General features: G+C 42.9%; 1 protein-coding gene and 1 pseudogene across 1 annotated transcript in view; one reads left to right on the plus strand and one right to left on the minus strand.

Annotated features, from left to right (window-relative positions):
• The window catches only part of Tbce (Tubulin-binding cofactor E), a 778,896-nt gene that overhangs the window by 88,555 nt on the left and 665,278 nt on the right, over positions 1-25,063 (minus strand). The gene's annotated exons all lie outside the window — the stretch shown is intronic.
• On the plus strand, positions 22,953-24,857 carry LOC137625418 (uncharacterized; annotated as a pseudogene).

A 25,063-nucleotide genomic window follows, 5' to 3' on the forward strand; every position in this document is an offset into this window, starting at 1 on the left:
ATCATCAAACATATCTGGTACATTTGCTTGCACATGCGAAACAGGTTTACTCTGGGAGGTTGAAAATTTTACGTTGGGTTTCATAAAAACATTACGGTAGTTATCAGATCCTTTACATTTAGGGTCTTTACAATTACGAATAGTATGTCCTTCTTTCTTAAAATAACTACATTTAGGATTATCAGAACCTTTGGGTTATCATCTGAAATCTGGGATTTTCCTGAAACTGGTTTTACAAAAACCTCAGCTCTTTTATCAGGAATGGACTTATGTATTAAGGAATAAGTGTCAGCCAAGGAAGCAGCCTTTAGTAAATCTTTCTCCTGCCTATCTTCAATATAGAGCATTACATTAATGGGAAGTTTCCTTTTAAATTCTTCAACAACCATTAAATTTATCAGTTCTTCAAAAGAAGTTACGTCAGCATACTTACGCCATTTCTTGAAAGCTCTAAGCTTTTCAGAAGCGAATTCTAGGAAAGTTTGGATATTTGATTTACATAAGTTACGAAAAGCTTGACTATATCCTTCCTCTGTTATGGAAAATGCATCTAAGATTTCTTTCTTAACCTGGTTATAATCCTTAGTATCATCCAGCTGCCTAACAACCTGAGCAGCTTTACCTGACAATTTAGGTTTAAGGAGCCATACCCACTGTTCAGCAGGCCAATTAAGGTGATTAGCAGTTTCCTCAAATACCCGAAAATAATCCTCTGGATCATACTCTGTGAATAAGGGAACTAACTTTATATTTTCTGGGTCGACCTGTATTCGCCGGTGATAAGGTCCTTCCAGTCACTTTTCTGTTATAAATATATTCCAAATATACCAGAGAAAGTTAAAGCATTGGAATGCAGAGGTTACTACCCTCGCGTGAGCACCCTTAGGGCGTCGTGTATGAAGAAAGGGCGTGTGAAAACCACTATTCACAGGTCGTCTTCCATTTAGAATATTCCTTCGTCAATGTACGCAAGAGGGGTGTGCCGTAATAGCGGTCTCCACCGCATCAACCTGGACCACCCCACCAACGCCCGACACCAGCGCCATCTGTCATCCTTCTTTTTGGACCCGTGAAGCGTTGTACCCCTTGCTTGTGCTCGCTCTTTTTACCATCTTTTGGACCCTTTTTTGAGATGGCTGAAGCTCTCCTTACCCCTGCACCAATGTTAAGTACCCTAGATTCTGTTTATCGATTCAGTGTTAAGATATTTTGTATTTAACCCGCGTTTTAGCGTGCTTTGTTGGCGCAAGGCTTCGGCCATGTGCAGCCATCTAGCGCGTACTCAGCATGTTTGTGTTTATATACCTTTTTAGGTATTTTTTCGGGTCCAATGTTATAGTTTCATTGCATTCTCATGTTTAAGGTTCATTTTTATTGTGTACAGTAACCTTCCAGAACCTTTTTGTTAGTTTTTTACCAATTTTGGTCCGTTTTTGCGTTGTAAACATGAGTCGCTTACGAGTCCCGTATTTTATTTTATTTTAGTTTAGCATAAACGAAGGAAAGAGCCTGGCCAGTTTGCGTTTTTTCACATTTCACATCTTTACCCTGACACTGGAGAGGATTGCCTCTTTCCGTCCTGGCCTTTTAGTTCTCTCTTCTTCGCTTATCTCAATTTTATTATAACTTTGTACTTGTTTTAATTTGCTCGGGAATAACGATGGTTATTCACATAGGGTACTTATTTTATTATATTCTATCGAGAGTAGAGGTAACCTTACTGAAGAGAGGCTGGAGTTCCCCCCTTTTTTCCTTTTGTTTAATACTGCCTATTCATGTAGGCTACTGGAATTATAGACCCTACATGTCCAAGGAAGGCTGGTTACTCCCCCTCTCTATGTCTTTCATATAACTTTTTTATCAACAAGTGTTAAAGGTTACCCGACCAATAGCTAGTTTTTCTTTAGTTATTATTATTCTATTCAAGTGGTAGTTTATGGTAATACTTTGTGTTAGAGCCAGACTTAGTACCTTATCCTGAGTTAGGTTAGGATCCCCTACAGGGCCTGCTCTCCGAGCCGCCGTCTACGTTCCCCCTCTTCCTTTTAGTCCCTCCCCTTCCTCCCCCGCCATGGCTTGGGGATATAGGGGACAGGACAAAAAGTGTGTATTCGTTAGAATTACGTTACAGAGCCCTATCGCCGGAGCTCCGCCGATGGATCTCCGTCGGCATAGAGGTTTGAGCAGGGAACGTCCTTGCTATTTTTCTATCGTATAAGTGACTGACGCTTATCTCCGGTGATTCCTATGACGATTGGGAGCATCTCCCCTTGACAGGTTATCTGGTTTTAAATACGGTACTCGTTCTGGCTCTGGTATTTCTACTCCGTTCATCCGGCCTTGTCGGAGATGCATGGTACTAATTAGGCTATAGTAGATTATACAAATGTTTAACTCTATCATTCTTTTGCTCCGTCGTTCTCCGGACTTCCGGGGTGCAACGGAGTAAAATTGTGAATTATAATAGTAGAATTTTGACTACAAAATGTTTAATTACCGTCTTACCTTTTTTTTTGCTCCGTCGTCCTTCGGACCTCCGGGGTATAACAGAGAAAAATTGTGAATTCTAACTACCAAGCTTACAGCACTGTACAAAAATTTTTTGAATACAACGTTTAACTAGCTGTCTCTGCTCACTACTCCGACACTCTCCGGTCCTCCGGGGTGCAACGGATGAGAATAGCGAACCCTAAATTTCATATCTTACAAGTACCCATATAACACAGTACACTCTATAATGGTGGCGACTAGCTTCGGCAAGTCTTCCATATGCATGTCAGGTTAAGACTTCTTGCATACCCCATTAACTTAGATTTCGATTAAAAATCTTCCAGAAGGAGACGGTGTACCTATTGAAAACTTTATATTACAGAAAGCCCGTTGTGCCTTCAAAGGCTGTTCAGCAGCCTTTACCGACCCAGGGGGCCACGACGTCTGCCGGTCTCACGCTCATTGTTTGATCTCCTTCGCTCTGGAGCAGGGCCAAACTCCTTACATGGTTTGGTTCCCGGAGTCATGTTCGCTGTGCTTCGACATGACTTCTATCCTATTGAATGATGAGGTAAGATTTGGAAACGGTTGTTCATACTCATGGCTTCTATTTTTGTTGATATAGACATAATCCCCTTTTTTAGTCTTAGTTTGTATGAGTTTTATAATCCTATCTCCTCTTACAGGCGGACGAGGAAGGTTTGAAGACGGCTAAAACAAAGTCTCCGGCAGTGGGTCTCCGGGTTTGGCCGTAATGCCCCTCAAGGTTGCCCTTATGTCCTGGACAGCGACAAGGCATCTCGGTTGTTCCCTGGCTCCCCGTCTGCGGCCGTGGAAAAAGGACTAGCCGCCCCCATCATAGACGCCATCCGGGCTGCTATGGCCCCACCCTCAGAAGACCCGCAACTGTCGGGGAATGTAGCTGCCTTGGATATCCATCTGGAACCGATGGATGAGCAGGTAAGTGGTGCGGAGGATTCGGCAGTTTCTTTCTTTTCTCCTACTCCTCCTTCTTCTTCCTCCTTCTTAGGCTTTGACAAGCCCGCTGCTTCACCTTGTGAAGGAGCTTTGTCAGTTTGACCATAGGGTAAACCCTTAAAAGTATCGAAGCCTTCATCCAAGGCTCTGAAATCAGCTCCGTCGACAACAGCAGCGTTGTCTCCGGTCTCTAGGCCATCGACTTTGTCCGACTATTCACTAGCTGCCAAGGTTCCTCCTCCTTCTAAAGGACAGAGGAGTAAATCCGCTAAGTCTAAGACGACGGAGCTAGAAAAACAAACTGACCTTCTGGCAGACAAGCCGTTGTCCAGGGTCAGAGATGTGGTGGATGAAAGGCTGGAGGAGAGAATGTACTCTCTTACTCCGGCCTCCTCTACTGACACACAGTCAGTATCTGATTTAGTGGCAGAGCAATTAAAACCAATCAAGGAGATGATTGCAGGTCTGCTCCACTCCGGATCTCAAGCAGCTCCGTCAGCAGTTCCAGATGCCTCAAAGCTTCCGCCGTTCGACAAGAACAACCCTTGGCGGTTTGCTCTCCATGCTCCTTACCTAGATGGCACTCTTACCATTGAAGGACTGGGTACTCGGCTCCTTTCGGACCTCGAATTTTACCCAGAAGATCTCCGGTTTCCCTTCAATGGCTTTGTACGCTTGACGGAGAATGCCCTGGTCAGGATGGACAAAGTCCCTAAAGAAACGGTTATCTTCCCAAAGGAACAAGCCCAAGCTGTCTGGGCTCGCACTTTGTCGGACTGGGGCTGTACAAATACCAAGTTAACCCCGCACAAGGGGTCGTATACTATCTTTACGACTCCCCACGATATCCCTTCTCCATTTACGGATAAAGTTACAGAACTAACACTCCAGGCAGTACATGAGGATCTGCCAATGTCAACTCTCAAAGAGACGGATGCTACCTCCCTCCTCATGCCAGCCACTAGGGAATTCTGGCACGACGCTCCGTCAACCTTTACGGTTGGGAAACTTGATTCGGACTGCGCTTCCTCCTTGTTTTCGGAGAAATTACCAAAACTGCCGGAACACTTGCTCAAAACGGAATTTGAAGCAAGAACGAGGTTGGCCAGATCCATCAACGCAGTTACATCACTGGATTTGGTGGCCTCCATCTATAATGAAGGTCCTAGCAAAGTCTCTCTTACAGACCTACCAACTGGACCTCCATGATTTCACTACAGCCAGGAAGAACTGCAGGAAATATGTTTTGGCAGAGGCGTCTATTAGGCATGAACCTAACAGACTAATTAAAGCTTCCTGCTGGGGGAAGAATCTTTTCCCTCAGGAAGAGGTGGACAAAGTGCTGCAAGAGGCCGCCAGGGCTAATCAGAACCTTCGAGTTCGTTGGGGTCTCTCCTCCAAACGGAAATTTGACCCTGCTATGAAGCACCAAAACCCTAAGAAGAAACCAAAATTCTATGCTTCATACAAAGCTTCTCGTGGCCAACAACAACGGCAACTTCCTATCCCCCTAGCCCAGACGTCGACTCCCTCAACGTCAAAAGCACCTCCGCCCCAACAGTTCATGATCGTCCCCGCACCACAGGGTGGACAATCATCCTCTACGGCAACGTGGATGTCCTCCCCAGCCTTCAATCCGGCCTACGAAGCCACCGGGGCCTTTCAAGGATATTCAAGACAATCCGGTGGTAACAGAGCTAGAGGCCAGTTCCGCCAGCTCGGCGGAGCTAGAACCAGAGGCACAAAAGGAGGTAGAGGATTCAAACCAACCCACAATCAGCGAGACAGACTGGGTAGGAGGGAGATTATACCGATTTCGAGACCAATGGACCTTCAGCCCTTGGGCACACAGTATTGTTTCCAAAGGTCTGGGCTGGAAGTGGACAAAGGGGTCTCCACCTCCGCCAGTGAACTTCTTTCAGACACCCAATCCAGTTCTGAAAGAATACACCAAAGATCTCCTACAGAAAAATGCTATGAAGAGAGTAAAAAGCCTAAAATTCCAAGGACGTCTGTTTACTGTCCCAAAGAAGAATTCTTCCACATTGAGAGTAATTCTGGACTTGTCCAAACTGAATTCTTACATTCTTTGCGACAAGTTCCGTATGCTGACTGTCTCTCAGGTGCGGACCTTACTTCCCCGTGGGGCCGTCACCACCTCTATAGATCTTACCGACGCCTATTAACATGTTCCGGTGGCAAGAAACTTCTCTCCCTACCTAGGCTTCCGACTAGGCAGGAACTCCTACGCATTCAAAGTGATGCTCTTCGGCCTCAACATTGCACCCAGGATATTTACGAAATTGGGGGAGACAGTATTGCAACAACTCAGGAACCAAGGAATAATGCTAGTAGCCTACCTAGACGATTGGCTCATTTGGGCGAATACAGTACAAGATTGCCACGAAGCAACTTCCAAAGTAATTCGGTTTCTACAAAACCTAGGCTTCCAGGTGAATCTGAAGAAATCCCGGCTACAACCAGCAAGTCAGTTCGAATGGCTGGGTATTCATTGGGACCTAAAATATCACAAACTATCCCTTCCTCCCAAGAAGGTCAAGGAGATAGCATCAGCAACAAAATTCTTTATCAGAAACAAAGAGATAACGAGGCGATCTTTAAAGAGAATCCTCGGCTTACTCTAATTTGCCTCAGTAACAGACGTCACTCTAAAAGCCAAACTCAAAGACATCAACCAAGTTTGGAGGAAGAGAGCAACGATACAGCTAAGAGACAAGATCTCAACAATTCCCTCTGTACTAATAAGGAGACTTCTTCCATGGACGAAACCCAAGAAACTGGCCAAATCAGTTCCTATGCAGTTTCTCCCTCCCCAAGTGACGATTCATACAGACGCGTCACTCAATGGTTGGGGGGGTTACTCCCAACACCAGATGTTCCAAGGGTCCTGGTCCCCCAGTATGAAACAATTTCTTATAAATGTGTTGGAAGCGATGTCAGTGTTTCTAACCTTGAAACAGTTATCTCATCACAAGACAAGTCATGTGAGGATAGTCTCTGACAACTCAGTGGTAGTCCACTGTATAAACAGGGGGGGATCCAAATCACCCAAATTGAATCATGTCCTGGTAACGATTTTCACCTTGGCAGCGAAAAGGAATTGGTTCCTGTCAGCTACGCATCTGGCAGGAGTAAGAAACGTTATAGCGGATGCCTTATCCAGGACCAAACCACTAGAATTGGAATGGTCCCTAGACATGAATTCGTTCCGGTGGATATCCAGACTAGCTCCGGATCTCCAGGTAGATCTGTTTGCAACAAGCTTCAATCGCAAACTCCCTTGCTACATAGCCCCCAACCTGGACCCTCAGGCCTTTGCCATGGACGCATTAGCTCTAGATTGGAACCTCTGGCAGAAGATTTATCTGTTCCCTCCAGTGAATCTTCTGATGAAGGTACAGTGAACCCTCGTTTATCGCGGTAGATAGGTTCCAGACGCGGGCGCGATAGGTGAAAATCCGCGAAGTAGTGACATCATATTTACCTATTTATTTAACATGTATATTCGGACTTTTAAAACCTTCCCTTGTACGTAGTACTGTTAATAAACCACCCTTTAATGTACAGAACACTTAATGCATGTACTACAGCACCCTAAACTAAAACAGGCACAAATATTAAAGGCGATTTTATATCATGCGTTTCCTAAACACCTAAAAAGCACGATAAAAAATGGCAACCAATGTTTTGTTTACGTTCATCTCTGATCATAATGAAGAAACAAACTCATTTAGTGTACACATATATGTATAGGTTAGTTTTTGCATCGATTATATTGATTATACAGTACTGTATGTTGATTTTTTTATTACCAATGTTTTAGTTTACGTATTTTTCTTAGGACTTCCAAATGAAATCTTTTTCTTTATGACGCCGCCTGAAACGACGGCGTGTACGCTCAGTAAACAACCACGCTCAGAACAAACAAGGCATTTAACGCGCATGATGATAGTGATAAATAATGATACAGTACATACAGTATTTACAGTAAAAGCATTTACAAAATATGTTACCTTACAAATATAAATTATACAGTATTGTACGTAGCAAAGCAGGAAAACAATTTACGAGAGAGAGAGAGAAAGAGAGAGAGAGAGAGAGAGAGAGAGAGAGAGAGAGAGAGAGAGAGAGATTGTTTTACGTACGTAAATGTAAATTTTAAACAAAAAAAATATGATAGGTTACAACATGTAGACTTTTAAAACCTTCCCTTTAACTTAATGCATACAGTACGTACATTACTAAACTATAAAACAGGCAGTAAGAATATTAAAGTAAAAAATAAAGATTGTTACTGTACTCACCACGAAAGAAGTTGAAGAAAAACTTGAATGGTGATGGCGATGAATTTGCTGCACAGTAGAAATGATGATGATGAAGCTGATGATGTGTTCTACTGTGCAGTCAATGATAGTATTTTACGTCTCTTCAGACGGAGGTGTCTTTTCCTGGGACACCTCTTCAACTTCTTCAATTTCTTCCGAAGGCGTACTAGCAGGAGGAACTGGCTCTTTTTTGCGAGGCTGGAAAAACATTGTGATCCGAAGTTGCTGCCGCTGCTTCTTTTTTCGCTCTAAGAGCATCCTGTAGGGAGTCATGATGTCATCGACCTTGTTGGAGAATTGCATCGAGCGAACCATATCCTCGTCCCACTCTTGTAACATTTCTTTCGCCTCCTTGATATGGTTGCAGAACTTGGCAAGCCGTTCTAATGTTAAGCCCGTTTCTTCGACATTTTCTTGGGTCTCTTCCTGGGTATCACTCTCTTCCTCACTTGCCGATTTCGTCAGGTCTTCGAGGTCTGCGTCAGTTAGGGGCTGGGAATGGCAGTCCAACAACTCGTCGACGTCTTCAGTCGTCATGTCGCCAAACCCGTCACCTCCAATTATGGCAGCCAACTGCACAGATTTCCGTATTGCAGAGTGTTGGATTTCCGACGGAGTAAATCCCTTGTCGTCGTAAACAATATCGGGCCACAACTTCTTCCAGCTCGCATTCACGGTTGCAGGTTTCTTCTCTTGAAGTGCCTTCTGAATATTCTGCAGGCACGTGGCTATGGTGTACTGCCGCCAGTACGCCTTCAAGTTGAAATCTTCATCCTCGTCATCTTGGGCAGCATCCACACACGCAACGAGGTCCGCCAAGGTATTCTTCGTGTAGAGGGCCTTGAACGCCCTGATAACCCCCTGGTCCATCGGTTGAATTAATGACGTGGTGTTGGGTGGCAGGAACTCAACCTGAATGCCCTCATGCGACAGGTCAGTTGCGTGTCCACCAGCGTTATCCATAAGGAGAAGGATCTTCAATGGCAAGCCCTTCTCTACGAGATATTTGCTGACTTGCGGGATAAAACACTGGTGGAACCAGTTGGAGGTCAGCATCTTCGTAATCCATGCTTTTTGATTATGCATCCAGTACACGGGAAGGAGATTCTTATTTTTATTTTTCAAAGCGCGAGGATTTTTCGACTTATAAATAAGCCCCGGCTTTAACAAAAATCCAGCAGCATTGCCACACATCACGAGGCTAACGCGATCCTTGAATGCCTTAAAGCCAGAGGCTTTGGCTTCCTCTTTGAACAGGAAAGTTCGCGACGGCATTCTCTTCCAAAACAAGCCAGTCTCATCCATATTAAAGACTTGTTCCGGCTTGTAGCCACCTTCGGCGATAATATTCTTGAACGTCTGGTTCACGTAAGTTTCAGCAGCGGCAGTGTCAGCGGAAGCAGACTCCCCATGCAGGGAAACGCTTTTCAGGGCGAAGCGTTTCTGAAACTTCGCGAACCATCCTTTGCTTGCGGAAAAACGTTTCTGAGGCTGGGAATCAGTGGATGTCCCTGGTTGAGGATCATCATCATCATCTTCAGCATGGTTGCCGTCGTCGTCTTTAGGTTCCTTTGCAGCAAAATTCTCATATAAACTCAAAGCCTTTGTTTGGATGGTGTTCGTATCCAACGCTATGTTCTTCTTCCGGCAGTCGGCAATCCACACAGCTAAAGCACCTTCCATGCGTACGATCGTTTTATTACGCGTTGTAACGACTCGCTTCGCTGATCTGCTAAAGGTGATTGCAGCCGTCTTTCTAATGTTCGCCTCGTCCTTTTTGATATAGCGAACGGTGGATTCGTTGATGCCAAAATGGCGGCCGGCGGCCGCGTAACTTCTACCATCTTTTAACATGTCGAGAAGCGTAACCTTCTCAGCTATCGTCATCATCCTTCGGTGGCGTTTAGGCTCACTACCAGCCTTAAGAGAAGCAGAACGCTTGGGAGCCATTACAGTAGGATTTACGTACAGTACTGTAACAAAAAGTTCAACTTAAAAAGGTCGCACACAGCACAGATTAAACTTCACAAACTTAAGAACGTCTACTCAGCGATACGCGGTAACAGAGAGTGAACGATCCAGCCCCGCGAGAACTTTGATGCTGCGGGTAGAAGATGCGGGCAAAACACCAATCACAGGCTAGATAACAAAACTTGAGTTCTGATTCGTCATCTATCAGCGCTTGAACCAATCACAACCCGTCTTACAGTACTATGATGCGTTGGTTACTCATAGAAGATGCCCCGCGCATACTGAACGTACGTAGATTAAGTACAATACCGTAATAATAATAAATAATGATAATAATACTGTACAGTAATAATAATAATAATAATGATAATAATAATAACAATAATAATTTTATTAACAACAACAACAATAATAATAATAATAACAATAATAATAAAAATTTACGTACGCTATTTTACGCCTCTCTCTCTCTCTCTCTCTCTCTCTCTCTCTCTCTCTCTCTCTCTCTCTCTCTCTCTCTCTCTCTCGTACGCTTATTCGAAATGTGATTTTTGCAACAAAGAATATTATTGGATGCAGTACTGTACTACGTACGTATACATACAAAAGATTCATGGAAAAGAAGCACATCCATTACAGTACACACCATTCTAATATGGTATGACTGCATCTGATTTGCGTTTCATGTTCGATTTAATTCTACTACGTACTGAATTATCGTATGATCACATTCTCTTTTCGTGTTTTATTTCTTTCTGTGCTGAATTATATATCATATGTAATGCAATGAACAATCAGTAAGAGCAGATATTACTAATTACAGTATTAATGGAATTACAGGTAACAAAATATCGTATTTGGGGGTCTTCAGATTTCGCGGTATTTTCGAATTTTCCGGAAAATCCGCGATATGTATATATATATGGGTTATGGAAAAACCCCGCGAAGTGGTGAATCCGCGATTGTAGAACCGCGAAGTAGCGAGGGTTCACTGTATTACACAAACTACATTCCTTCAAAGGAACAGTAGCGTTAGTAACACCCAACTGGCCCAAAAGCAACTGGTTTCTGCTCCTATTAGAGCTGAAACTCCGTCTCAAACGGATCCCGCACCCGAAGTTGACACAGGTAGTCCAAACACAGACTGTGTCAGCTTCCTTAAGAATAGTTCAAAACCTAACTTTGTGGACTTCATGAAATTTTCAGCCCATAAAGATGCAAATATCGATCCGGACAATGTCCTATTCATTGAATCTGACAAAAGGGACTCAACTCTTAGACAATATGATTCGGCTGTTAGGAAATTAGCGGAGTTTTTAAAGAATTCAGACATTCTTCAGATGACCCCAAATGTTCGAAAAAGGCCTAGCCGCTAGTACTATCACTGCGATTAAGTCGGCCCTGAGAAAGATTTTTCAGGTTGGCTTCAAGATTAATTTAGCAGATTCTTATTTTTCATCAATCCCTAAAGCTTGTGCACGGCTTAGTCCTTCTATCCGTCCACAAAAGATCTCATGGTTTCTAAACGATGTTTAGAAACTGGCATCAGATACCAATAATGAATCTTGCTCGTACATTTCTTTACTTAGAAAAACCTTATTTCTTACAGCCATGGCCTCAGGTGCCAGAATTTCAGAATTAGCAGCTCTCTCCCATAACCCTGAGAACCTAGATTTCCTCCCGTCAGGAGAAGTACTACTCTCCCCGGATAGGAGTTTCCTAGCTAAAAATGAAGACCCTCAAAACAGATGGTCCCCTTGGAAGATTATCCCCCTTCCACAGGATACTTCTCTATGTCCAGTAGTGACTCTTAGGGCCTTTTTAGCTAGATCCACCACACGTTCCTCCGGTCCCTTATTTATCAGAGAGCAGGGAGGTACTATTTCAATTCAAGGTATTAGACAGCAAATACTCTACTTCATCAAACAGGCTAACCCGGAATCCTTTCCACATGCACACGATATTCGGGCAGTAGCCACCTCAATTAACTATTTCCAAAACATGAATTTTGATGATCTTAAGAAGTATAAAGGTTGGAAATCTCCTATGGTTTTAAATGCCACTATCTAAAAAACATACAGGCCCTAAAATTTTCTACTATAGCAGCTGGGAGTCTCATCTCTCCAGATTAGTTTTTCCTCTTAATTTCATTTTTCGTCCCATTCTTTTCTTTCTCCCTTCTACCTGCCGCTCTCACCACGATGCCTCTCACCTCGGTGGAACAGATGCAGCTACCCTGCATCATGCTCTTCTTTAGAATGTCGATCATGGATTGTGTTCATTCTTATGTTAACTTTTGTTTTTTATACAGTCTATATATTCTTACTAGACTTCTAGCATACTTACGCATATTTACATTTAATATTTTCGTTTTGCCTAGTGTTAAGATGTGCTGAACCCTGTTCCAATATTGATTTAGTAAACCCTTATACACGTATTTATGATGTTTTTTCCTTTTACCTTATATCAATTTGTTTTGTTTGAGCTTGGAAGGCATTCTCTTGTATCTTTTCACCGGCGAACACAGGTCGACCCAGAAAAGCGATTTTAACGAAGGAAAAATCTATTTCTGGGGAGAGACCTGTGTCGCCCGGTGAAACCCTTCCCTGTTTGTTCCCATCCCGTTCCTTCCAAGCCTTTTTTTTTTTTTGGAATACAAATACAGAAGGAGGTCAGATGGCACTGGTGTCAGGCGTTGGTGGGGTGCTCCAGGTTGATGCGGTGGAGACCGCTATTACGGCACACCCCTCTTGTGTACATTGACGAATCTAAATGGAAGACGACCTGTGAATAGTGGTTTTCACACGCCCTTTCTTTATACATGACGCCCTAAGGGTGCTCGCGTGAGGGTAGTAACCTCTGCATTCCAATGCTTTAACTTTCTCTGGTATATTTGGAATATATTTATATCAGAAAAGTGACTAGAAGAACCTTTTCACCGGGCGACACAAGTCTCTCCCCAGAAATAGATTTTTCCTTCGTCAAAATCGCTTTTTAGTCAGGTTGAAGGGAGATAACTATTGTTCCATTTCCCTATTCTGAAGATTGATTGAAGCCCTCTCTTGTTCCACCGTGATAGTTAAACTAGCTTCTAATTCTAATTTAGTTTCTCCCTTTCAAACTTTTCTCTTTCTTCCCTAGCTTGAAATTCTAACTTAGCTTTCTCCATTTCAAATTTTTCTCTTTTTCTTTCTTTATTTCAAAAAATTAACGTCTCTTTTCAGCGGCTTGCAAAGCTAACTCTTCCTGTCTTAAAGCTAACTGAGCTTTTTCACGCTCGACTGCAAGACGTTCAAACTCTAGCTTTTGTTCAATTGTAAGGGAAGGGGTTTCTGGAACAAGACACTGCCTAGCTTCGTCACCCAAGGTTCCAATACGCATATAGTGAGCTATTATCACTTTCCTAATGTCAAACTTATGCATACTAGAATGTACCTCAAGGTCTAAATGTCTAGCTACTTCCATTAATTCAGACTTCCTAGCATCGGTAAGGGTATGCAATTCAGAGGAAGGATCTGCCACAAACTTTTGAGTATCAAACTTTGCCATTGTGAAAATTAAAAAGAAACTTCAGGGGCAATATAAACACCTGGATTAGAGTTTTACAATTCTTAACTTGGAGCTAACTTTGTTGAGCATTGACCACGCATAAAACCATTAACCACACATAAATAATAACAGATTAGACAAATATTTATACACAAAACATTTTAGATACGGGAAAATGAGAATGAATAAGGACACACTGGAAGTATTTCACTCCAGGTTCAAACCAAAATGAAGTCAAAAGGAAGTACCGTAGCTCAGCTAACAACCGTAACTTACTACACTTTGATTAGAACGGTAACTTCACACACATATGTCGAGGCGTTAACAAGATTCATTATACTTTACAGAAAATGAATAATGCAAGAGACTGGTATCTAAGGACCCAGGGAAAGACTATAAGCACTTGAATGTAACGAATGATTTGAGAGATATTAATTTTTAACAATGGTGCGACAGATTAACTTTTTAACCCGTGCACTGAGTCTCGGTTATGAGAGGAGGGGGGGAAACCATAACAAGGTTACCGGTAGTCGTTTACTCAAACAGAAGTGACCACCTTTTGTCACTGAAAAATTTACGCACAATGGAAATAGATTCTTCAGGGGTCTAGCAAACATAAAAAAAAGTCACCTAACTAACTATAACTCAGGAAGTTTATATCACGTAAGGTTGAATAATGAATCACCAACTACAGAAACAAACAATTGATTCTTAACGAGGTTGTCAATTATTACATACCCACGAAGTTTAGCAAAAAGATCCCAGACGGGCCCCCATAATATTATTACAGTCGTGAGAGAAAAGGGTAATTTACCATTTTAGCAGGTGGGTTCAATGGACCATAATAATACAAAATAAAGGTATTTGAAAGAAAATACGATCAAACAAGATTTAAATATAATAATGCAAAAATTATTTACAAAACATTACCATTAAACTTATAAAGTCCATATAAAAGGAACACAAAGATCATAAAGGACAGGAATGACACAATAGGACAAATGACAACAACGTCTCGAAAAGTAATCACACTTGAAATTGAGAACACTTGAAACAAAAGCACTATTCGGTATTAAACCTTTACAACAATATCACTTATACTTAGGTTATAGAAACATCACAATAAAGGAGACTGCTTCCCTGTCGGACACAAGTCCGTGGTTTAGTTGCTGAGTGGAGACTGATTCAAAATTACATTTATAGGGTCGAAGAAATTTAGGATGGGCGGAGCAAGTAAGAACAAGGAGTGTGAAATGAAGGCAAACAAGTTTCTGGGAAAGGACAAAGGAAAGTGGTATACAGGGGAAAACAGTCAGGCAAAATATATATAATAATTACAATGATGTGGAAGGTGTAACATATATATATATATATATATATATATATATATATATATATATATAAATATATATATATATATATACACATATACATATATATATATATATATATATATATATATATATATATATATACATATACATATACATATATATATATATATATATATATATATATATATACATATATATATATATTATATATATATATATATATATATATATATATATATATATATATATATATAAAACCTAGCCCACCCTGTTAGGTGCCGGTCCCAAGCCCTGATAAATAGGGATGGTTGATGTCAGGAAGGGCATCCGGTTGTGAAAATCCCTGCCAAAACCCATGAGATGGAAGCCATTATAGATGAACCGATGACCGCTAGGGCGTACCCCGTAGGTGACGCGCAGATACACTGCCCTAACGCTGTGAGAAATACGCAAGGGCTACTGCAAAGTGGGCGACTGCAGTTAAAGAAGCGAGCCCCAAAATCTATTAGAATTGGGACCTTGAACGTTGGAACCATGACAGGACGTGGAAGAGAAGTTGCCGATATGATGGAGAGGAGGAAAGTACAGATTTTGTGTGTGCAGGAGACAAGATGTAAGGGAAATAAAGCCAAAGAGATTGGAACAGGGTATAAATTTTTTATAGTGGATCCACAGAGCGAGAAAGGAATGGAGTTGGAATCATACTAACTGGAAAGCTCGAGTTGTGTTTTGGAGGTGAAAAGACTAAATGATAGAATAATGCGTGTGAAACTAAAAAGGGATGGAGAAATACTAAATGTTATCAGTGTGTATGCACCTCAGACAGGTTGTCCAGAGGAGGAAAAAGATGATTTTTGGAGAGAGCTGGATCAGGAAATGATTAACATACCAAATAAAGAACTGTTAATGATAAGAGGAGACCTAAATGGTCATGTAGAAAGAAATAGCCAGGGCCGCGAAAGAATACATGGAGGATGGGCTTTGGGAGATAGGAATCAAGATGGTGAAAGGGTTATGGACTTTGCTGTAGCATTTGATATGACAGTAATCAACACTTTCTTTGAAAAAACAGCCAAAATATCTAACAACGTATAAAAGTGGTTGGCAAGAATCCCAAATTGAATTTGTATTAGGTAGAAGGGTACATCTAAAAGAGATCAAAAATTGTAAAATATTCCCAGGAGAAGATGCAACTCCCCAGCATAGACTCTTGACAGTAGACTGGGATAGGAAGAGAACAATAAGAGGTAGGCAAGAGATGATTCCAAAGATAAGATGGTGGAAGCTGAAAGAACCAAAATATAGGGATACATTCATAGAGAGGATTTTAGTCGAGCATGGCACCTGGGATTATGAGGATGTAGATGAGTGGTGGGAACGGAACAGCAGTATTCTGAAAAGGGTTGGCAGAGAAATTTTAGGGATGTCAATGGGAAAAGGACCAAGAGACAAAGAAACTTGGTGGTGGAGTAATTATGTACAAGAAAAAATCAAGATCAAGAGAAATGCAAAGAAGAGGTATGATAAAACAGGCACTGAAGAAGATAAGGAGAGAAGTAGATTAGCAAAGAAAGAAGCAAAAGTGGCGGTGGCAAAGTCAAAAGAACAAGCATTGGATAATGTATATGAAGATTTAGACACAAAGGAGGGTCAAAAGAAGATTTACAAGATTGCTAAAGGAAGAAATAAAGCAACCAAAGATATTACCCACATTAAGCAGATAAAGAATGAGGATGGAGTGGTAATGTGTAGCTCAAGTGATATAAAAGGAAGGTGGAAGCAATATTTTGAAAGATTGCTAAAGGGCCAAGAGACAAAGAGACTTGGTGGTGGAGTAATTATGTACAAGAAAAAATCAAGATCAGGAGAAATGCAAAGAAAAGGTATGATGAAACAGGCACTGAAGAAGATAAGGAGAGAAGTAGATTAGCAAAGAAAGAAGCAAAAGTGGCGGTGGAACAGTCAAAAGAGCAAGCATTGGATAATGTATATGAAGATTTGGACACAAAGGAGGGTCAAAAGAAGATTTATAAGATTGCTAAAGGAAGAAATAAAGCAACCAAAGATATTACCCACATTAAGCAGATAAAGAATGAGGATGGAGTGGTAATGTAGAGCTCAAGTGATATAAAAGGAAGGTGGAAGCAATATTTTGAAAGATTGCTAAATGAAGAAAATCCGAGATCTATAATTGCAGATGGAAATCCAAATTTAGGAATGGTAAGAGATATAGATAGAGAAGAAATTAAGGTTGCCCTCAGCAAAATGAAAAATGGAAAAGCTATGGGACCTGATGAGATCCCAGTGGAAGTCTGGAAATGCTTGGGGGATTTTGGAGTGGCTATGCTGTGGGATCTGATGAAAAAGATACACCGGAAAGAAAAGATGCCCAAAATGTGGAGGAATAGCTTTTTAATACCTATATTCAAAGAAAAGGGGATGCACAAAATTGTAATAATTATAGAGCAATGAAACTCCTCCCACATACTATGAAGCTTTGGCAAAGGATTATAGAGCATAGGATCAGTGGAACCTCTACATACGAATGTCCTAACATACGAATTTTCCAACATCTGAAGTAAAATTCGACCAAATTTCTGTCTCGACACCCGAAGTGTTGCTCCAACATATGAAGTAAACAATACACGTACGCGTGGAATTTTCTCGAAAGCGTCAACCGCGGTTTGTTGTTGACGCCGCTAGATGGCAGCACATTGGAGGGATGCCAATCGAGCGTCACCTTGATCAGTCCTTTCATCTCGTGCGCATCGTGTGGTTGTTCTCTATTCGTTCAGTTATTAACAGTGTTTTTTATATTCCTTTTTCACGTGTTGTTTTCTGTATTTCGTAATCATGGGTCCTAAAAAGCTTAGTTTTGGTTCAGGAAGTAGTAGTAGTGGTGAGAAAAAGGAGGAAGTCAATGCTTTCATTAGAACTAAAGCAAGAAATAATAGAAAAGCATGAGCGAGGTGTACGTGTTAGCGATCTGGCTAAACAATATGGCCGGAATATGTCTACGATCTCGACGATCATAAAACATAAGGCAGCCATTAAAGCAGTGAAACCTTCGAAGGGGATCACGATTATTTCCAAACGTCGTAGCCCTACCCTTGAAGAGATGGAACGCCTTTTGTTAATATGGATCAAGGACAAAGAGATTGTTGGCGATACGATCACTGAAACAATCATTTGTGAGAAGGCCAGTGCTATCTACAGTGACTTGAAGGCGGCAGGCTCTGGGGGTGACGCGGGGGAGAGTTCAGCCGATCCTACGACGGAGGAATTCAAGGCGTCTCGAGGTTGGTTCGAGATATTTAGGAAACTGACCGGGATTCATTCAGTTGTTCGGCATGGAGAAGCTTCGAGTTCGGACAGCAAGGCTGCTAAAGACTTTGTTAAAAAGTTTGAAAGCATCGTGGCCGAGGAAGGCTACGTAGAGCAGCAGGTGTTCAACTGTGATGAAACCGGTCAGTTTTGGAAAAAGATGCCTAGTCAAACATACATTACCGCCGAAGAGAAGAAAATGCCTGGACATAAGCCAATGAAGGATCGGTTGACTCTTGCGCTTTGTGCCAACGCCAGCGGGGACTGCAAAATTAAGCATTTATTAGTTTACCATTCCGAAAACCCTAGGGCATTTAAAGCACATAGAATTAATAAAGACCTGCTACATGTTCTATGGCGTTCTAATTCTAAGGCTTGGGTTACTAGGCATATCTTTATGGAATGGGTAAACGTAGTTTTCGGCCCTGCTGTCAAGAAGTACCTTCATGAGAGGAATTTGCTTTTGAAGTGCTTGCTTTGTTTGGACAATGCACCCGCTCACCCCCCCGGACTCGAAGATGATATCATCGACGAATACAAATTCATCTAAAGTGTTGTATCTTCCACCGAATACCACCCCTATCCTCCAGCCCATGGACCAGCAAGTCATCTCAAATTTTAAGACTCTGTACACCAAGCACTTATTTAAGCAGTGCTTTAATGTCACGCAAAGCACCAACTTAACTTCGCGTGAATTTTGGAGGAGCCATTTTAATATCGTGCACTGCTTAAAGATCATAGATCAGGCTTGGGAGGGAGTAACTCGTCGGACCCTGAATTCAGCTTGGAAGAAGATTTGGCCTGATGCTGATGCTCCCAGAGATTTCGAAGGTTTTGGCCCCGAGAATGAACCTGTGCTTGCCGCCGAGGAAGACGTCGAAGAGATTGTATCCCTTGGCAAGTCCATGGGTCTGGAGGTGGATGAAGATGACATCACCGAACTCCTCGATGAGCATCATGATGAGCTCACCACTGAGGAACTCAAGGAGCTGCAAGCCAAGCAGCATGATGAGTTCCAAGCGCAGTTGAGTGAGTCGGAAGAGAACGAGGAGGTAGGTCAAATCTTAGGTACGGCGGAAATAAAACAGATGTTGGCATATCATTAACACGTGGTTGATTTCATCGACAAGCATTACCCACAGAAACTTCAGGTTTGCCGTGTTGTTGCGCAGTTCGATGATGTTTGCTTAACTCATTTCAGAAAAATCCTCAAAAGCCATACCAAGCAACTTTCACTCGATAGTTTCTCTAAAAAATCTCTAAAACGGTCTAGTGATCATGATGAAAAGAAAGAAAGTGAAGCAAAGAAAAGGAAGACCGAATCGAGTTAAAGTGATGAAAATTAAGAATAAGAAAAGAAAAAAAATGTAAAAAAAAAATATAAGATTATAAAAAAAAAAAAAAAAAAAGCTAAGTTAAGTTAAAGTTCACGTAGTGTAAGTTAGTGTAAGTTATCGTACACGTTATCGTACAATGTCTCCGTCCCTACCTCCTCTCTGATCTTCCATCTCCTCCTGCGTAGCAGTCCCTACACATGCGCTGGCCTGTCGCCAAGGTAAAGTGTTACATAAAATCCCCTTTTTTATTTATTTCTTTTCTGGGCTCCACCTGTGCCGCTCCGTGGAATGCTCCTTTAGCATCATTTCTAAGGTATATAACTGCTATGTATTATCAGAGAAAAAAGTTGCATAGGAATGCCAGGGATGAACCCAACTCGCTCACCTAAATAGGTGTCGGTATAAGAACTGGGGCGTGAAAAACCACAACCAGAGGTCTCGTGCCATTTAGATATCTCCTCTTCAAATATCCCCATTACAACGAGGTGCCGTTCTACATCCGCTACTGAATGCTACTACCACCATCTCCACCCACGCCAACTACGTCACTCCTCATAGCACCCAAGCTTGGGCCCATTCTGGGAGGGAAGCAGAGGGTGGGTTCACTGAGCGGCACAGGTCTCTCGCCCAGAAATAGGTTTTTCCTTCGTCAAAATCCCTTTTCTGGGCTCCTCCTGTGCCGCTCTGTGAAATACTGTAGTACAAGAGAAATGGTCCCAAAGCTTGGAACTAACACCTGAGAGGAAAGTAAATTAAAGTCAAAATATCAAAAAATATGATTTAATACAAATCGTAAATAAAAATACCAAGTATTCCAATGAGTTGATTAATTCCTTATTATAAAGGATAGACGGGTAAGTCGAGTAATTGCAGCAATAATTCCAAACTATGGAAGTAAAAAGTGAAAGTGCAATATAAATCAATAAACTGTAAGATTAAATAATTATTTACAATCCTGAAGGTAATTACAACAAACATACCAACTCATGGAAGATTAAGACTATTTACAGACTTGATGAATATAAGAGTGCACCATAAGGATGCAGCCCAGGTGAAAAACAAAACAAAACTAAAGTAGGGACAATAAGTAAGGCAGGTAGGAGGAAAAAAGAAGGGTAGAACAAGAGTAAATGGTTATGGATCATGACTTTCAGGAGGAATCACATTCCCTGCTGCCACTGTTGCAAATTTTAGGGCTTCCAAAGGTTTTAAATAGTGGCGTTTAAAAACTGCTGGGGACTTCCAGCCTGTATATTTAGTAAGTTCATCGAAATTCATATGGTGAAAGTAATTAATAGATGTAGCTACAGCTCGTATATTGTGAACATGTGGGAATGATGCAGGGTTAGCCTGTTTAATGAAATACAGAATCTGTTGTCTGTGCATTCCATTGCTTGTGATCTTTTGTTGTTTTGGTGCTTTTTTGGTACGAGATGTCGGACGTTCAAGCTTCCTCATCCAAGTTAAGTACTAGAACTATGGATTTTGAGTTTTTGAAGGTAGCGATGCCTTTATTATTCTTTATTTTTAAGTGTTAACGTGTTCTCAGGTCGGGAGTCCCGACTCACGACGCCATGCTTGGTCTCGCTACCTCCACATCTTGTTCTTAACGTTTTGCAATTGGTCTCCCATACTAAGTGTAACTCGTTTCGAACCTTTTGCCTTTACTCAATTCTGTGTCACATTACGCGATGCTTTATTCAGCTTTCATGATTTCATTTTTACGGGAACGTATCTATATCTTAGGTCATGGGCTTGCTTGCTACCCTTCTAGGCGGAGTGCCTTGAAGGCAGTTTTGCACCGCGTCTTGGTGCCTTTTATGCTAAGATTGTTGCTCTTATTCATTCATTTTACCTTTATATGAGTTAGGTCCTATTTTTGGTTGGAGAGGGACTCCAGGTTTACAGTTATTTTACGTAGTTTATTCTACTGATCGGCACCTTACCCGATCGAGCCTTTGTGTCGTAGTTCCCCCCGTCCAGTTCGGTACATACCCGAGCCTGGTGGGCTAGGCCTACTTCCCTCATTCATTTTGTTCTGATGTTCTCCTGCGTCCCTCTCTTACTGAGTTATTTTAGCTTTATTTAGCTTTATTCTGCATGCCACATAACCTAGTTATATTCCTGTTTCGTTTATTTTTACCAGTTAGTTATGATCATTCGTTTATGTTGGTATCGCATGGATCTGTGTCGGCTAGGTTGGTACTCCTGTCCGCTCGCGGACCCACGTGACCACCTCGTAACCCTCCTTTGGCTTGTTCTCGCTAGTTTCCCCCCCTTGTGGAGCATCACCCCCACATGCCCTCATCCCTCTCCCGGGATACCTCATGTTTTCCCCCCCCCCATACCGTCATCCCTCCCCCGGATACCTCATGTCTCCTTGAGACTTCGGAGATCAGATGATTGTTTTGGTCGAGTATGCCCGTCCCCCCCCGACCCTCACCCCCCCTCGGGGATACTTCATGACTCCCTCCCTTAAGAGTTGAGCCGAGAACAGCTGTTGGGGTCTTAGCCGAGTTCCCCCAATTTCCATGCTTTGTCGTAGCCGTGTTCTCCCCGACCGCTCTGATTGGCCCTCGGGAGGCCGGGAAGATTACGGGTTGCGTGTTGGGTTCTCTTCAGCGTGATCCCTCCTTATGTAACGTAACATGATTTTATTACCTACTACCGCATAGGCCTGTATCAGTTTGAATCCCGGAGGAACCTTCTTTGTTGTTTTGTTATTGCATTGTCAGTTATGACCCCCCGGTCTAACTCAGTTGTCTCCCCGGAGCCAACAGGAAAAATGCTAATTTCAACAGTTTTAATTTTTATGTATACACATCCACGGCTCTGACGGGATAGTATATCCCCTTTTTGATGATATTATCTTTGGATGATCATAATTTAATTCATTGTTTATACTGGTATTAATTAGTCTTATTCATAGTATATTACCCCGGTATCCACTCCGGTTAATTTATTCATAGTATATTACCCCGGTATCCACTCCGGTTAATTTATTCATAGTATATTACCCCGGTATCCACTCCGGTTAATTTATTCATAGTATATTACCCCGGTATCCACTCCGGTTAATTTTAAGTTCCCGGGGCCCCCAGCAATCCCCTCGGGATATTCACGTACTATGGGATACTTATGTATCTTTTCTCTTACAGATGGTCCGGTGTCAGATGACAGCCTGTGCGGCCGTGTTGCAGCAGGCATGTGGACATGGTGTCTGCCGGTCCCATGCCTCGTGTGCTGTCCAAGTCAGCCCCCTCCTAGTGTGGCACCCGGACAATTGTGAGGTCTGCTACGGTCTGGTATCCGTGCTTACCGCTGATTCGGTAGGTGTTCTTGTCGATCTACTCTATATTTTAACCTTGGACATAATCTAACTTAGATTTTTTCCTCTTCCTTCTCCTTGAAAGTATATCCGAGTGAGTTCTGATAATTAGTTATTATATAGAAACTATTTTTGCGACGTTGGACTTAGAATATTAGTAACGGAATATTCTTTCAGAGCTCGCAGTCTTCCAAGAGTTTCGCCCTGGGTTGGCGGGTTCGCCCGGAACGTTACGGCTAAGCAGCCCTATGTGCTCTCAGAGGAAATGCGCACGCTCATCTACCCCAATGCGAAGATGTCAGCAGCGGTCCCCAAGGAAGTGGCGGACCCCATCATCGCCTCCATTACCGAATCCTTACTCCTGTCAGAGGACCAGGAAGGACTGGGGGACACAGTCCTGGAAGATGTAGCGGCCATGAACTTAGACCTAGAGCCCATGGCTTTGGACGAACCAGACCTAGGTAGGGAGGTAAGTGAGGCAGGTGGTACACGGTCTAAGATTCCTATCCTTAGTCCGTCTTTGTCTACTTCTTCCGTTTCTTCCTTTCAGGGGTTTACTGGGAAGCACGTGGCTGTGGTCAGGCCATGCCCAGTAGTCCCTAAAGTCAAGCAAATTCGAAAGACCCTATCGAAGACTCCCAGGTCTTCCAAATTACCCAAACCAGCTAAGTCTTCATCTTCGAGAATACCTAAGGTTTCAGATGTAGCGCCTTCTTCCTCCCTTGGGTCGAGAGCGAAGAGTAACTCGAAATCCAAGACCCCAGAAGCCTCCTTCGACCCGGCGGCCTTTTCGAGCCAATTGATGGAGCAAATTGGTTCTCTTATGGGCACCCTCACAGAGAGGATGCAGAACCAGGAGAATCTCATGGAGAATCTCCTGCGTTCCGGACTGCCTCAGCAGCAACAATATGTTATCCCGGACGCCTCTAAACTCCCGGAATTTGTTAAGAGCAATCCGTGGAGGATGGCTCTACATTCTCCCTTCAAAGACGGCATGTTAACCATCGAAGGATGTGGCACCCGGCTAGTAGAAGACTTTGAATTCTACCCGCCGGGTCTCCAATTCCCCTTCCCCGGATTTGCGCGCTTAACTGAGGAAGCGCTAGTAAGGTTGGATAAGGTCCTGAAGGAGACCGTTATATACCCCAAGGAATAGGCACAATCAGCCTGGGTCCGGACTCTCAACGAGTGGGAGTGTGTCAACACCATGTTGACACCTCACAAGAGCTCGTACACGATGTTCGTGGTAGAGGAGCGAACCCCGATGCCTTGTACCACGAAGATGATGGATCTGGCACATCAAGCTGTAAACGAGGACAAATCATTGCCACAACTACGGGAAACGGATCTGACTTCCCTCCTCTTTCCGGGGGATCACGATTGCTGGACTAACGCCCCAGCAACGTTTACGGCAGGTAAGTTGAGCGCCGACTGTGTCTCTACACAGTTCAGCGAACGGCTACCTAGACTCCCAGATTCCCTGATACGACTCGAGTTCGAGGCTCGTACGCGCCTGAGTAGGTCCATCAACTCGGCTACGATGGCGGAAATGTCCTCCTTAGTTTACGAGGACGAACCTCTTTTCAAAATTTTGACTAAGTCGTTGCTGCAGACATTGCTGTCCGACGCATACGACTTCATCCTGGCCAAACGTAGATGCCGGAAGCACGTCCTGGTTGAGGCGTCTATCAGACATGAGCCTAACAAGCTCATCAAAGCCCCAATCTGGGGCCCAGACTTGTTCCCCGAGGACATGGTGAACGTCCTTAGTGAGGCTGCGAGGGTTAACCAGAGCCTCAAGGTTCGGTGGGGTCTCATTCCCAAGCGTAAATTCGAGCCCTCCAGTACCCCACCTAGAGGCAGGAAGAGATTGAGGCCTTTCCAGTCATTCCAAGGCTAACAGTCCCGACAAGTGGTCCAGACCATCCCGGTAGCACAGGGGAGTCGACCCTCAACATCCAAAGCGCAGCCCCAACAGCAATACGTGTTGGTCCCGCAAGCTCAGGTCGCATCTACCTCCTATACAACTTCCCCAGCATTTAACCCTACCTTTGAGACACAGGGCGTGTTCCATAGTTACAAACAGGCCAGGAGTAGCGGGGCTAGAGGGACCTTTCGCAACAGAGGTAGCGGAAGAGTCTACTCTAGAGGCAGAGGATTACGCGGAGCCCGGGGAGGTAAATCCACTGCGAACCATTGAAACTCCTCAGGTAGGGGGAAGGTTGTACAGTCATACCTCTACATACGATTGTCCCAACATACGAATTTTCCAACATACGAAGTAAAATTCGACCAAATTTCTGTTTCAACATACGAAGTGTTGCTCCAACATACGACGTAAACAATACGCTTACCCGTGGAATTTTCTCGAAAGCGTGCAGCGTAGTTTGTTGTTGACGCCGCTAG

Source organism: Palaemon carinicauda, chromosome 32, assembly GCF_036898095.1.
Source record: "Palaemon carinicauda isolate YSFRI2023 chromosome 32, ASM3689809v2, whole genome shotgun sequence".
In the NCBI taxonomy this organism is placed as follows: Eukaryota; Metazoa; Arthropoda; class Malacostraca; order Decapoda; family Palaemonidae; genus Palaemon; species Palaemon carinicauda.